The sequence below is a fragment of the Puma concolor genome, chromosome E2 (genome assembly GCF_028749965.1).
Source record: "Puma concolor isolate L17-30 chromosome E2, mPumCon1.1.hap2, whole genome shotgun sequence".
In the NCBI taxonomy this organism is placed as follows: domain Eukaryota; kingdom Metazoa; phylum Chordata; class Mammalia; order Carnivora; family Felidae; genus Puma; species Puma concolor.
Window position 1 is genome coordinate 20,898,615 of NC_141681.1, and position 13,097 is coordinate 20,911,711.

At 46.3% G+C, this 13,097-nt stretch overlaps 1 long non-coding RNA gene across 2 annotated transcripts in view; it reads left to right on the plus strand.

The window, feature by feature from the left end:
- Nucleotides 1–13,097, plus strand: part of LOC147573425 (uncharacterized) — a 783,429-nt gene that overhangs the window by 407,731 nt on the left and 362,601 nt on the right. The window lies entirely within an intron of this gene.

The following is a 13,097-nucleotide window of genomic DNA, read 5'->3' on the forward strand; positions in this document are numbered from 1 at the left end:
TGTCCACTGGTCCCACTGCGGCCCCGAGGCATATCCCTAGCAGGGAGCCCCGGACCCAGAAGAAGGAAGATCTTGGCAGAGTACTGTTCTCTTTATTGTGTGTGTGTTCTCGATCCATAACAAGCATTTGCCCATTACGTGGTACCACACTGGGAGGATAGAACAATGGAGTCCTAGCCCCCCCTGGTAAGTAGCTGTTGGGTCTTGAGGGAGAGCAGGCGCCAGCGGGGTGCCGTAAACGCTGTGAACACAGGGGTAGGAGCAGAGTCAGCAGCACTGGGCATGTTTGCAGACATCGGGACATGAGCTGGGTCTTGAGAGGAATTAGCAAACTGCTAGAAAGATGACGTAGGAAGAAACGTCCTAGGCAGAGGGAGGTGCAGATGTGGAAGCGTGAATGGAGGGGAGACAGGGCTTCATGCACGTTGCCAACTCCCAGGGGCAAGTGGTGCTAGGACACAGGTGGCTGGGGGTCTGGTTTGGAGCGTAGAGAATAATACAGATCAAATCATTTTTTTCAAATTACAATGAGAATACGTTGAGCGTTCAAGATCCTGGGCTTGGCAAAGAATGGGGGTCAGGCCTCTGTGAGACCTTTTCATTGCTCAAATAATGATGGAGGACACGAACTGATTTCCACATCACCTTATCCCAGTGTGGCCAAGGCACCCACCCAGGAGGGAGGACTTCTTGGTTCCTGGGCTGCACCCTGCCTCGGCTCCCGGGGAGATGGGGCAGCAGCTAACAGGTGGAGACATTTGCAGGGAGTCCACGTGCTGGGCCTCTTTCGTGGGGGCTAAGAAAGCATTTGTACTTATCGGTGTCTCCCTTCACCTTCTGCCAATGTGATGTGCATGGAGCCTGGACCACAGAGCAGAAGGTGGGGTGCTGACAAGGTAGCATGAGCTACAGAGGGCCCCCAAGGCTCAGATCAGGCCCACAGGAGGGACAGGCAGCGGGGCTGAGTAGCTGTGACTCCAGGTCTGTGACTCAGGTAGCCCCTCCTGTGCCCCCAGCATGCCTCCACCCCGTGCCCTAGAGTGTCACCCCTGTGGCCTCTGGCCATCCCATCTCCTGCTCTGCCCCACCCTTCTCAGCTCTGTGTCCTTTACAAACTTAGTACCAATTGAGGATAAACTTCACACTCACTGAAATGCAATGCTGTTATTTTTGACAACTGTATCACCACATAGCCCAAACCCCAATAAGATATATGTTTCTCTCCATCCCTTTCCATTCAGTCCATGTTCCCCACTGGCTCCCACTGTTCTGATGATGTTTGCTCTGCTTGTGAACCTCTTATAATTGAGTCACCCACTATGTCTCTTTGGGGTCTCACCCTTTGGTTTTGTTACCGTCTCCTATCCTTTGTTCCCCCTTTGCCCTGGAGGAAGCAGGGAGGCCCCCCAAGATTGTTTTCCAATTCCTAGAGGTTTCCTTGGGATCTGTCATGCCCAGTGGGAGCATGTCACTTCTCTAAGGTTCCCCCTTACATCAACATCCTGCCTGACCCAGGTCAGAGGGCTACTGGATGCGACAGGTCAGAGACTGCAGGGCCTGAGCCCGAATGGCTCAGGCTCTGGACCTACCTCATCGCTGTCACCTCTCTGTGCCCTGCCTCCCTTCACCCCCTGTGTAAAGGGAATCACAAGTTGTGCCTCCTTCTAGGAGCTATAGTGAAATGATGCTTGCAAAATCCCTGGCAGGGTGGCTGGCACTTAGCAAGTTCTTGGCCTTCATTGTAGTGTAACAGGCAGAGAGAATGTAGAGGTGAGCCCTGGAGTAAGAAATCTCACCTGGAGATGAGAGCACGTGAGCTGCCCTCTCCCCTTTTGCAAGGACAACAGTCATTCTAGCTAAAGTCTGCTGGGGATTAATATGTGTCAGACACATTTTTATCAATGTTTGTTTATTTTTGAGAGAGAGAGAGAGAGGGAGACACAGAATCGGAAACAGGCTCCAGGGTCTGAGCTATCAGCACAGAGCCCAACGCAGGGCTCGAACTCACAGACTGTGAGATCATGACCTGAGCCAAAGTTGGATGCTCACTTTACTGAGCCACCCAGGTGCCCCTGTGTCAGGGGCATTAAAAAAAAAATTTTTTTTAATGTTTATTGATTTTTGAAGGAGAGAGAGACAGAGTGTGAGTGGGGGCGGCGGGCAGAGAGAGGGAGACAGAATCTGAAGCAGGATCCAGGCTCTGAGCTGTCAGCACAGAGCTCGACGTGGGGCTCAAACCCACAAACCGCGAGATCATGACCTGAGCCGAAATCGGACGCTCAACCGACTGAGTCACCCAGGGGCCCCTGTGTCAGGCGCATTTTTAAGTACTTTGTGTAAGTATTTTAAATCCTGGCTAGGGTTCTATCTCAGGAGGTTTGCCTCACAAACTTGACTTTTTACCACTGGGCTCCGCTGGGAGACATTTCCTTTAAAGCACCCCCACATCTGGGTAGTTTGAAATAGGGTATGGGTTACCCAGGACCTGGATCAACTAATCAAAGCCTAGGTTCTCTACTCCCAAATACTCTTAAAAAATCAGAGGTCTGAGGTTGATTCTTTTAGTAACGAAGGAGAAAAAAAAAGATGTCAGTGCTGAGATTTGTAGTCAAGCAATCAGTTGGAACAAATCTTTCTTCACAAATGGGCTGTATACTTAAGGAAAAGAAAAGTGCACACATCGAACGGTCACATTTAGGATTAATCAGAGACAGAGTGCTTTCTGAGTGTGGCATTCAGGGCACTTGTCTTGCATTTGCATTTGTTTTAATAGGATCAAGTTTTGCTAAAAGCAGACAGCAATGGTAGCCCGTGAAATGTTAGATGAGACCATCATTTTCCTGAATATTCCCATTCACCGTGTAGGATGACATCTGAATGCATGGCTGGAGGGAGAAACAGGCAGGTGGCACTTGTGTGTTTCCTGTCTGTCTCCCATTTCACGAGCTGCCTAGGGGAGGTTGGCAGGTGCTGGCTCTTTCCTGCTCCCTGAATGGGGATATCCTTCCCCGGGCTGGGTAACCATTTTCTCCCAGGGCTCTGGGAGTCATTTGTCCTCACAGGTTCCTCCCAAATTCGTTAGTCTATAATCAAAGGTCTTTGTCACTTATTTCTCTTTCTCTGGGATTCACCTCCTGAAATCTCAATTATTTTATAGTTCAGTGGGGATAGCAATAGCGAACTCAACAGAATTACCGTAAGGAGTGAATGATGTGTCTCAGGCACAACCCCAGGTCATGTCAGTCTCCTCTCCTTTAACAGTTCTGTCTGTGTGATGCAAGAGAGAAGTTTCCTTCATTTTTCCCCTTGCTTAAGCCCCAACACCTGTCTCCGAGGGGCTTGGAAGAGGTACTAGTAACCTGGTAGCTTTTCCCAGTTTCCTGTTTTTCTGCTAGTCCTCTAACTTCCCAAGGAGTAAATTTGTTACATCATCATAATAAAATGCCTAAGGAATAAACTTCCAACAGTAATGTTGCTGGTTATTATGATAAACATGTCATAGCCACCATTTATTTCATATCTGCCAAGAGCCAGGTACTGTGTCATCACTAGATTTCTGGATTATAGAAGATAATTATGAAGTACTTATCAAGTGAATGGATGAAGTGATCGTGTTCACAACTACTGTGCAAGGAAGCCCACCGTCACCTACCCATCTCACAGATGAGGAAGTAAAGGCTCATAAAAGTTCACTGACTTCTAAGTGAAGAATATCACAGGGTTAGCATTCAGGATCTGGCGCATATATGTCTGGATCCCTTAAGGGGTCCTGACAGGCCACAAAGCCCCCAGCCCCCCATCGCCTGGAAAAGGTATGCTCTTGCAAGGATTTGCCTTGACTTATAATTGATCTGCAGATCCCAACCTGCGGGACTGATCTGAATTTATGATGCACATTCAGGTCTTTTGTGACTTGTGCCCCTGGAATTTCATTAGGCCAGGCTGTAATTGTTGTGGTAAATGTTTACACATCTATAAATTATTATTAGGCAAGTGGGGCAAGGTCAACTTTTATCTTTTAAGGTGCTTGGAACAGGCTCGGGAGATTTCCCAGCAGACAGAGGGACTGGGATCTGATTAATTATGGTCTGTGTTGGTGTCATATTGACAACATATTTCTTGCTGTTAATTTTGAAGCCCCGAATGGGTCATCTTTCCTGAGCATGAAAAATTATCACCCTTTTACCAGTTGTTTTGCAAGTGATTCAATTTTAAATCACTAATGACTATTGATAGCTGATCTTTTTACCCACAGAACAGAGACTAAGATGCCTTTGGGGTTTCAGGATGAACCTTACTTTTCTACGTTTTCTGCTGTCTGTTTAGGCAAATGCCTTTTATTTCCAACTCATTTACATTTTTGGCATCAGATAATCAATGTAAAAAAAAATTGTGGTAATAACATCAAAGAAACATTTATAAATGGGAAATAATGAATTAACATGACGAGATACCCACTGTGCCTCAGGCACATTCACATGTTTGCCATCAAATGCAACAACCACATGAGGTGGGTATTTTCTGGTTGTTGACTCGGAGATTCAGGTTCAAGTTACTCTGCTGAAGTCCCATGGCTAGAATCACATGAAGGAAAGTCCATGTGGCTACAAACCTAGTTCTTTCCTCTACACATGTACCAAGAGTCCTCTAACCAGGTTCTAGAACTAAGTTGAAAGATAAAAAACAAAAAAGCAAAAAACCTAGTATTTCTATTGAGTTTTAGGTTACAGCACCCTGGGTACTCACAAAATTGCCAGAAGGAGAACAACCTCACCCTTATGACAACATTCCTTAGCTCTTGGGACATAGGAAAGAGTGAGCTTTGTGACCTCTGGAAATACTCAAGGATTTTCTTCCCAGTATTAACCTCCACACATTGTCTTTTTTTCCAGTCTGCCATTTTATTTTCACTTCTAATATGAAACTTCCTGTGGGTAGAGTACTGTGTCCTTTTCATGTCTGAAGCCCTAACAGATAATGTAACATCTGACATATAGTAGGTGCCTAACAAAATCTACCGAAGCGCTACATGAATGCAAAAATGCCTATCCCCACCCTAAGGAATATTATAAATATAGCCATTGCCAGAATGCAGTGAATAAGTATAAGCTTTTCCCTCCTAAAACACTAAGGCAAGCTCTTTTCACTACTCTGCCTGCTTCCTGGGGCCTCTGCCGTAGTAAGGAGAGAATATCAAGGTTGGGTACATCATTTTTTTTTTTTTTAAGATCTTATTTTATTTTTTGAGAGACAGAGAGAGACAGGGTATGAGCAAGGGAGGAGGGGCAGAGAGAGGGGGAGACACAGAATCCAAAGCAGGCTCCAGGCTCTGAGCTGTCAGCACAGAGCCCAATGTGAGGATTGAGCCCATGAACACAAGATCATGACCTGAGCTGGTTGGATGCTCAACCAACTGAGCCACCCAGGCACCCCCAAGGTTGGGCACATCATTCTGACCTCTTCTGGCCCACCACGTTTTTGTCCACGTTCTCCCTTAAAGTAAAGCCTTTTATAATTCAAAATTTGTAAAGCCTTTTATAATTCAAAATGCAAGGATTCCATCAGCAAATGAACACTACTCAAGTTCAACCCCCAGTCACTGATGACCCACGCTGTATGCCAGGATTTTTTGCATTTAGTCACCCAGCAAAGGAATTTTATTCAATCCAGCTCCTTTGTCAGGCGTGAATGAATGGCCTGGAATCAGCCCTTAAGAAAGGCAGTGGGTAGGGTCTTCTTGGATTGGTGAAGGCCAAGGAGATGTTGCAAGAGTGTTAAATGTGCAATGCCCTCTTATATAACTTTTAGAATGAGCCAGGATCCTCACCTTTAAGGAAAATGAAACCTCACTGTGTTTGTAAGAACTAACAACACCAAATTGTTTATAAAGACTTTTCTTGGCCCCTCTTTTGTTTGTGGTATTTAGGAATAACCCATTTGAATAAGGAAATGTCCTAAATAGGACCCATCTAGGATACCTTGCTTTGATTGCAAACCAAGGTCACCAGCATCTTGACTTCAAATGTCCAAGCAGTCTGCCTCCTTCAGCAATATCTAGAGGGGTTATTTATTTATTTATTTATTTATAAACAAATTTTAACTTTTTTATTTATTTTTGAGAGAGAGAGAATGAATGGGGGAGGAACAGAGAGAGAGGGAACACAGAATCTGAAGCAGGCTTCAGGCTCTGAGCTGTCAGCACAGAGCCTGATGCGGGACTCGAACACACAAACCGTGAGATCATGACCTGAGCCGAAGTCTGACACTTAACTGACTGAGCCACCCAGCTGCCCCTAGAGGAGTTTATTAATTAGAATCTTCTAAAAGAAATACAGATGTCAGTTGAATACATTCAATTCACTTATGAAATGTACCCTAAATTAACTTAAACATATCTCTAGGTCTGTCTGATCAGGTCACTACACACAGCCTGAATGTGGGTCTGGATTCACGAGAAATCCCTTCTCTTCGGACCCTGGGTCATGTTACACAAGGTAACAATGAAAATGTCCACGTCTCAAGATCATCCACATCCTTATCTCATCACATGGTTCTTTGTTGTCTGTTGGCCCCTGACTGTATCCTACAACTAATGGCAAGAAATAGTTGGAAAGGTAGAACAAAAAGCAAAATGGGGTTTACATTTCATCTGTGAGTTTCAGGTACCCAGTTTCTCCTTAGTATCATCACTGTTTGAAAACCCAAGTGTGCCATCATCTTTGGGGTAAGCCAGTTCTTTTTTCTTGGCTTCAGTATCCCCACCCATGTCACAATGTGCTCCATTCTTCAACTCCCTCCCATGGCCTTAGAGCCCTCATCTCTAAAGTGTAGGTGTAGAAGTTCCCTGAACATCCTCTGAGTTCTTAAATGCCACACCATTTTGGAAGATTCAGCCAACGCTGCCTTAGATTATTGAATTCCTTTGAGAGACATCTAGAACATCCCCTCTATGTAGGTTTTACTTTCTTTTCTTTTCTTTTCTTTTCTTTTCTTTTCTTTTACTTTACTTTACTTTACTTTACTTTACTTTACTTTACTTTACTTTATTTTATTTTATTTTATTTTATTTTATTTTATTTTATTTTATTTTATTTTATTTTATTTTTTTATGTATGCTCCAGGCCCAGCGTGGGGCTTGAACTCATGACCTCAAGATCAAGAGTCGTGTGCTCTACTGACTGAGCCAGCTAGGTGCTCCCCGCCTCCCCATATAGGTTTTAAAACATGGACGAAAGTTCTTTAACATTTCTCCCATCCAGAGATGGGGTCTTTGTCCTTGACCCTTGAACCTAGATGAGTTTGTGACTCCTTCAACCAATAAACATGGCAGAAGTGATACTATGTGACTTTTGAAACTAGATCATAATGGCCATATAGCTTCCCTTTTCTTTTCTCGAACACCAGATCTGGGAGCTCTGGCACCACCATGCTGGAAATGCCATCAACCCAGTAGACCATCCCAGCTGAGCCTAGCCTTCTGATCATCCCTGTTAAGGTGCAGACATGTGAACACAGAAGCCTCAGATGATTCTGAGTCATTCCTTGCAATTTGAGTCTTCCAGCTGAAGTTGCAGACCTTGTGGCACAGAGATAAGCCTTCCCCTCTGTGCCCTGCCTGAACTCCTTCCTACCCCCTGCCCAGAACCTTAGTTATGCTACTAAGTTTGGGGATGACTTATGACACAGCAGTAGATAAACAGACACCCTCAGAATGACATCTGGCTGGCCTTTTGAGATGAAGCTTTCTTTCAAGGGTTGTTGGTAGAGCCCGGCCTCTAATCTGCCCATGTGTCTGTATCAAAGTGCATAGGGAGCCTATGCCTTTCCTTCCCTGGAAGGGTTAGTGTCTGAAGAGATCCAACAAGTCACTAATTAAAAATGGAGTACTCTTCCTTCTTTTGCTGACACCTTCTCTTCTCTGCCGTTTTTCTCCTTGTGCATAAATTCACCCAGGCCCCTGTGCACGTGGTGCTCAGCAGATCACAGTAGTGTCTGTACAGGAGGTCCCTTCAAGCAGAGACCCTCCTTGCCCATCCTGTCAAAACTATGTTCATCATGAACAAAGGCTGGGCTTTCCATCAGCCTTCATTCATGATGGACATGGTTGTGTCTGTCACAACTGTGATGGGTGGGGGGAGGGGGGGCGCTGGAAATGACGAGAGGCAACACACACTGTGTTTTACTACACTTGAGATGCTGTAGAAAGTGCTTCACCTCACTGTCTTGCCACAGCCCACCTGTTAAAGAGGCAGGTGCTGCTGTGTTCCCATTTAACAGATGTGGAAGGGGAGGCTTAGAATATCGAGTGCCTGCTATCTGCTACAGAGGGTGTATCTGGATGTTTAATTTTGAACAAAGTGTGCAAGGCTGTGAAGAAGAACCGTTCAGACTGGGGTTGCAGGAGGTGAATCCATAGGAGATGGACCCTCCCCTTAGTCCAAACTGGGAGAAACAGGCTAGACACAGACCTCTCAGAGTCATCCAGGTGTCGCTTTCAACTCACATAGGTCTCCTACTTGGCCTCTCTGCTATCCTGCTTTTCAGAAAGACTCCGACTGGGAGTCTGTCTCCAGCAGTGAGGAATGAGACCTTGAGCAGCCCTTGCCATCTGGACCTTAGTTTCCCCGTCTGTCACTGCTGGGTATAAATTTCTCTCTCGCAAGCTTTTGAAGTTCCTCATGATGCTCCATTTGTGCAAAAGCATTGGTAACTTCTTGGCCTCTGTGCACTTTGGGGAGGTTCTCTTCCTTAGATGCCATTATATTTTGAGATGCATAGCTTTCATGTTTAAAAGAGAAGTTTAAGAAAATTCTGGTTAAACACTCTTCTTTGTCTTTGACAAAAGCCCAGAGGATTCAGATCAGATGAATCTTAATCCTAGAGTAACCTCCACCTCCTCCCTTGCAATGGCGATGTCTTACATCTCAGAGGTCAGGCCAATCAGAGCAATGAGCCCGGGATGTATTCAACTGCAGCTTGGTGGTAATTAGTCCTTTTTCTTTTCAGTAGATTCCTCTTAGCTGGTTAAAGATGTGCATTTGCACAGGTCTCTGCTCTCAGCATTTAATTCAGCTCACCTTCCATGCCCCCGGGCCAGACCTGAGTGCAGCCACTAAGCCTGTCACCCCCACAGATCCTTCTGTACCTTCTCACCCCTGCCAACCAGTCACCAAGTGCTATTCACCCGTCACACGAGCTTCTGACTTACTTCTGCCTCCATTGTCCCCACTCTGTCATTGCTGTGCCTCCTTTGTTAGGTCCCTCATCTGCTTTCAGCTGGCACATTCTCTCGGCATCCTAACTGGCCTGGCAGCCGGACACTTTCTGTGTCTGCTCTAATCCATTGTTTACGGTGCTGGCAGCAAGATTTTTTGTATGTGCAAACGTCCCACCTCTTCAGGGATTCCTTGAAGTGGCAGAAGTGTGGGGAGGCGATCAGTTGGAGCCCATTGCCCTGCAGTCATCTCCCCATGCTTTTGCCTCTCCATAGAATACAAACTCATTGAGGGCAGGCATTCTGTGTTATTTATCTTTGTGTGCCCAGCAACCTACACGGTGTCTGCTATAGAGGTTGTATCTGGACCTGTAATTGTGAATGAATGAGGGGCAATGTGTGAAGCCTGTGAAGAGGAACCTATCAGATTGGGATCATAGGAGGCAGACAAAAGATGTCACCGCCTCTTAGGTCTGAACCTGGGGAAACAGACTAGAGACAGGCTGTCAGAGCCCAGGAGGCTAAGGGTCTAGGTGAGTGACAGGAATGCTGAGGGAGGTAACATGGCGAAGATCTGTCCGACTTGGCAACGTGATGGACAGACAGATGGGCAGAGAGGCAGCTGGGAGCTTCCCTGAAGACCAACTTGAAGATCTGGGCGTATGGGGGCCCTTTGACCCATATCCCAGTCATGTCTCTCCTCCTATAGCTCTGTGAGCTGGGAACCTCACTTCATCTTTATGAGCCTCAGTTTCCCAATCTGTTAAAAGAGAGTTGACGCACATCAAAGAGTAAAGATGCTTCCTCCTCTGACACTGTAGATTTCTCCAGCGAAGAGAGATCTGGGAGAAAAGCCTTGATGCCTGGCATCAGGCAGATCCACATGTGAATCCCCACTCTGCCCCATGCTGCCCGGGTGAACTTTGGACCAGTTGCCTGACGTCTATGAGTTTCAGTTCTGTGTTCTGTAAAACGGGTGATAACGACTTTACATGGGGTTTGAGGGATTCGAGAGGACTAAATGGGGTGTGTATACATAAGGCAGCTCCTAGTAGGTGGGTTCTGAAAAATAGCTGCTGCCACCCTCATTGTGCAAATCCAAGCCTCCTCCTTGGCAGCCCCACCCCTACCTCCCACCCTGGGCTCTGTTTTCAGGTTACCTCCAGTCCCCGGTTTCACCCTACTTGCTCACAAGTCTTTGCCTCCTGTCTCCCCGCTGCCTCCCTGAACCGCCCTCGCTCTTTCTTCTCCTGAAGAGCCATTTTACATCCTTGGCTTTGTGTGAGCTCTTGACATATGTTAATGTTTGGAAAATCAGCCTGGGACAGAACAGGGAGCCCTTCTAAACATGAGCCTGGAGGCAACAAATAAATTACTTTGCAGCAAGGGTTCTGTCAGTTGCAAGTTAAAACTTAACAAAGAAAACAGTCCCCTTCTGTTGGGAACACCCTGGAAGCTGTGGGCATCCTTGCCTCTGGTCAAGACTCCACTTGCGCCACAGCCAGGGATGGCGCCATCATCATCAAAGGCCTCTTGCACCATGTGCCTGGCATTGTGCAAGACTCTTAACACACGTTTTACAGATGAGACACGGTGGCTTAGTGAGGTTAATTAACTTGTCCAAACTCAAGCATAAAGTACATGGTTGAAGCTAGTGTTGAAAGCAGGAATGTTAGATTCCAAGGCCTATGTGTTAGCCGCCTTCAACAAAATCGTTTAGTCGACAATTACAAAAGCACATGAAATAATGAATACACAAATTTCCAGCAAAGAAATATCAGGGATTACCTTATGTGTCAATTTTTTAAATATGCCAATTAAAAGAGATTGGTAGAGTGGATTAAAAGTCGTGTCTCAACTATATGTTGTCTATAAGAAACTCAATTCAAATATAACGGTATAGCCAGGCTGAGAGTCAAAGACAGAAAAAAAAATGTATCATTAATCAAAGAAAAGCAGGCATGGCTATGTTAATATCAGCTACAGTAGACTTCAAAGAAACTTACTAGAGACCTAAAGTATCCTCCATTGAAGGGTTTTAAACGGAAGGATGTGGGGGGGGGGTGGTGCCTGGGTTGCTTAGTTGGATAAGCAGACTCCTGATTTTGGCTCAGGTCATGATCTCATGGTTTGTGAGTTTGAGCCCTGCATTGGGCTGTGTGCTGACAGTGTGGAGCCTGCTTTAGATTGTCTCTCCCTCTCTCTGTCCCCCCCCCCCCCTTTCTCTCTCTCTCTCTCAAAAACAAAACAAAATGAAACAAACAAACAAAAAACCCATACACAGAAGAATGGTGTTTGAGGCTCATTCAATACCAGAGTTTGAGAGGACATCACGGAAACTGTTTGGCTGTGTAATTCCTGGGTTCATCTCTTGAGGCATCTTCAATCTCCGGGCTCTTCAAGCTCTGTTACAATGTGTGATGTCCTGTACTGTGCTTGTTTCTCTGTACATCACCTCCCCTTACTGCCGGCGGGCATCCAGAATGAGGCTGTGTCTGATTCATTTTTTCTTCCCCCAGCAGGATGCGGGATAGAATGGAGGAGATGGTGTCGGTCTATCAGGCTTCAAGAAGGAGATACGGGATCTGGGCTTTGAAAGCTTTGTAAGGAGAGAGGAAAGTGGGAAAGGGATCCTGGTGACCTCAGTAGCTGACTATGTCCCTGCCTTATGTATGAGCTCACTGGCCTGGACAGCACCTAACCTCAACCCAACCGAAATGTATGAATATTCCTGCCTCCTTCTGTAGGTAGATGGGACCCTTGCCCTCACTTCTCTAGTCAGGGCAATCGGTTCCCTCCTTGGATACAATATCTCCCTCAGCTTGTCTACTTGGTTTTTGGAACCTCAGACCACCAGACTGGTCCCCTTCAAGGGCTGTTCTCATTTAGTTTATCCAGCCTCAGAGGCTAGATCCAGAAACTCTGTGCTGGAATCAGAAAGCCTTATTCTTTCCATCAGTAATTTGCCGTGCAACCTTAAACGAGTCTCCTATCTTATCTTTTCTGAGTCTTAGTTGCCAAATTTGTGAAAAAAAAAGAAAATGGTTTTAAATGAGCCATGGGAAGGTTTCTCAGAGGCAATCCTATGAAGTCTTGCATGTAAAAGAGAAAAATTAAATCTGGAGGAACCCCACGCCTTGCCCTGTAGGCACCCTCCCTGCAACACCCACACAATTTGATGACTGTCTTTCTGGATGGACTTCTTCACAGCCCTGGCATTCTCCAGCTTTGTTTCTCAGTGCCTTCTGTTTGCAGCATTTCCAGAAAGATAATAGGGTTCTTCTCAGGGATATTTTCCCCCTCTGCTACTGTGTCCTTCCCTACGTTGGGCAAGAAACACTGAGAAACTCCAAAGAGTGACTTTCTCCTCTCCCTGTGCCTCCTATTTTTGAATGACGAGTAAACTGTTATCCCTCAGGGTTATGGCAGAATGTGCCTTCATCCTCACTGAGATGTGGGGTTGGCATTCATGTGGCACAGACTTGTTCTGGGCCTGACAGTGGTCCTGACCAGCCTGATGCTTTGTGGCAGTTGGTATCCGTGGTTGACTGTGGCTGGAAGACCATACTCAGAGCTATAGCAGGTAAGGCTCTGGGAGCCCACACTGTAGGGAGGGCTCTCTGGCCAGGGGAAGAAGCTCATCTTCACCCAGCTGGCTCCCCTGGCCACCCTCCACCAGAGGGGCGAGTCACTGCTCCTGTCTTTACTTCCAGGGGCCAAAATTCCCCCATCGGAGCAGCTCTGCTGTTACCAGTCACCTCGCCATGGGATCATGAGCCTGGTGAAGGCAGGGACAATGCCTTATCCCTGTTATTGTCCCTTCTTTCCAGCACAGGATCTGGCTCTGAGCAGGAGACCTACAGGGGCTTGGGAGTTGAAAGGC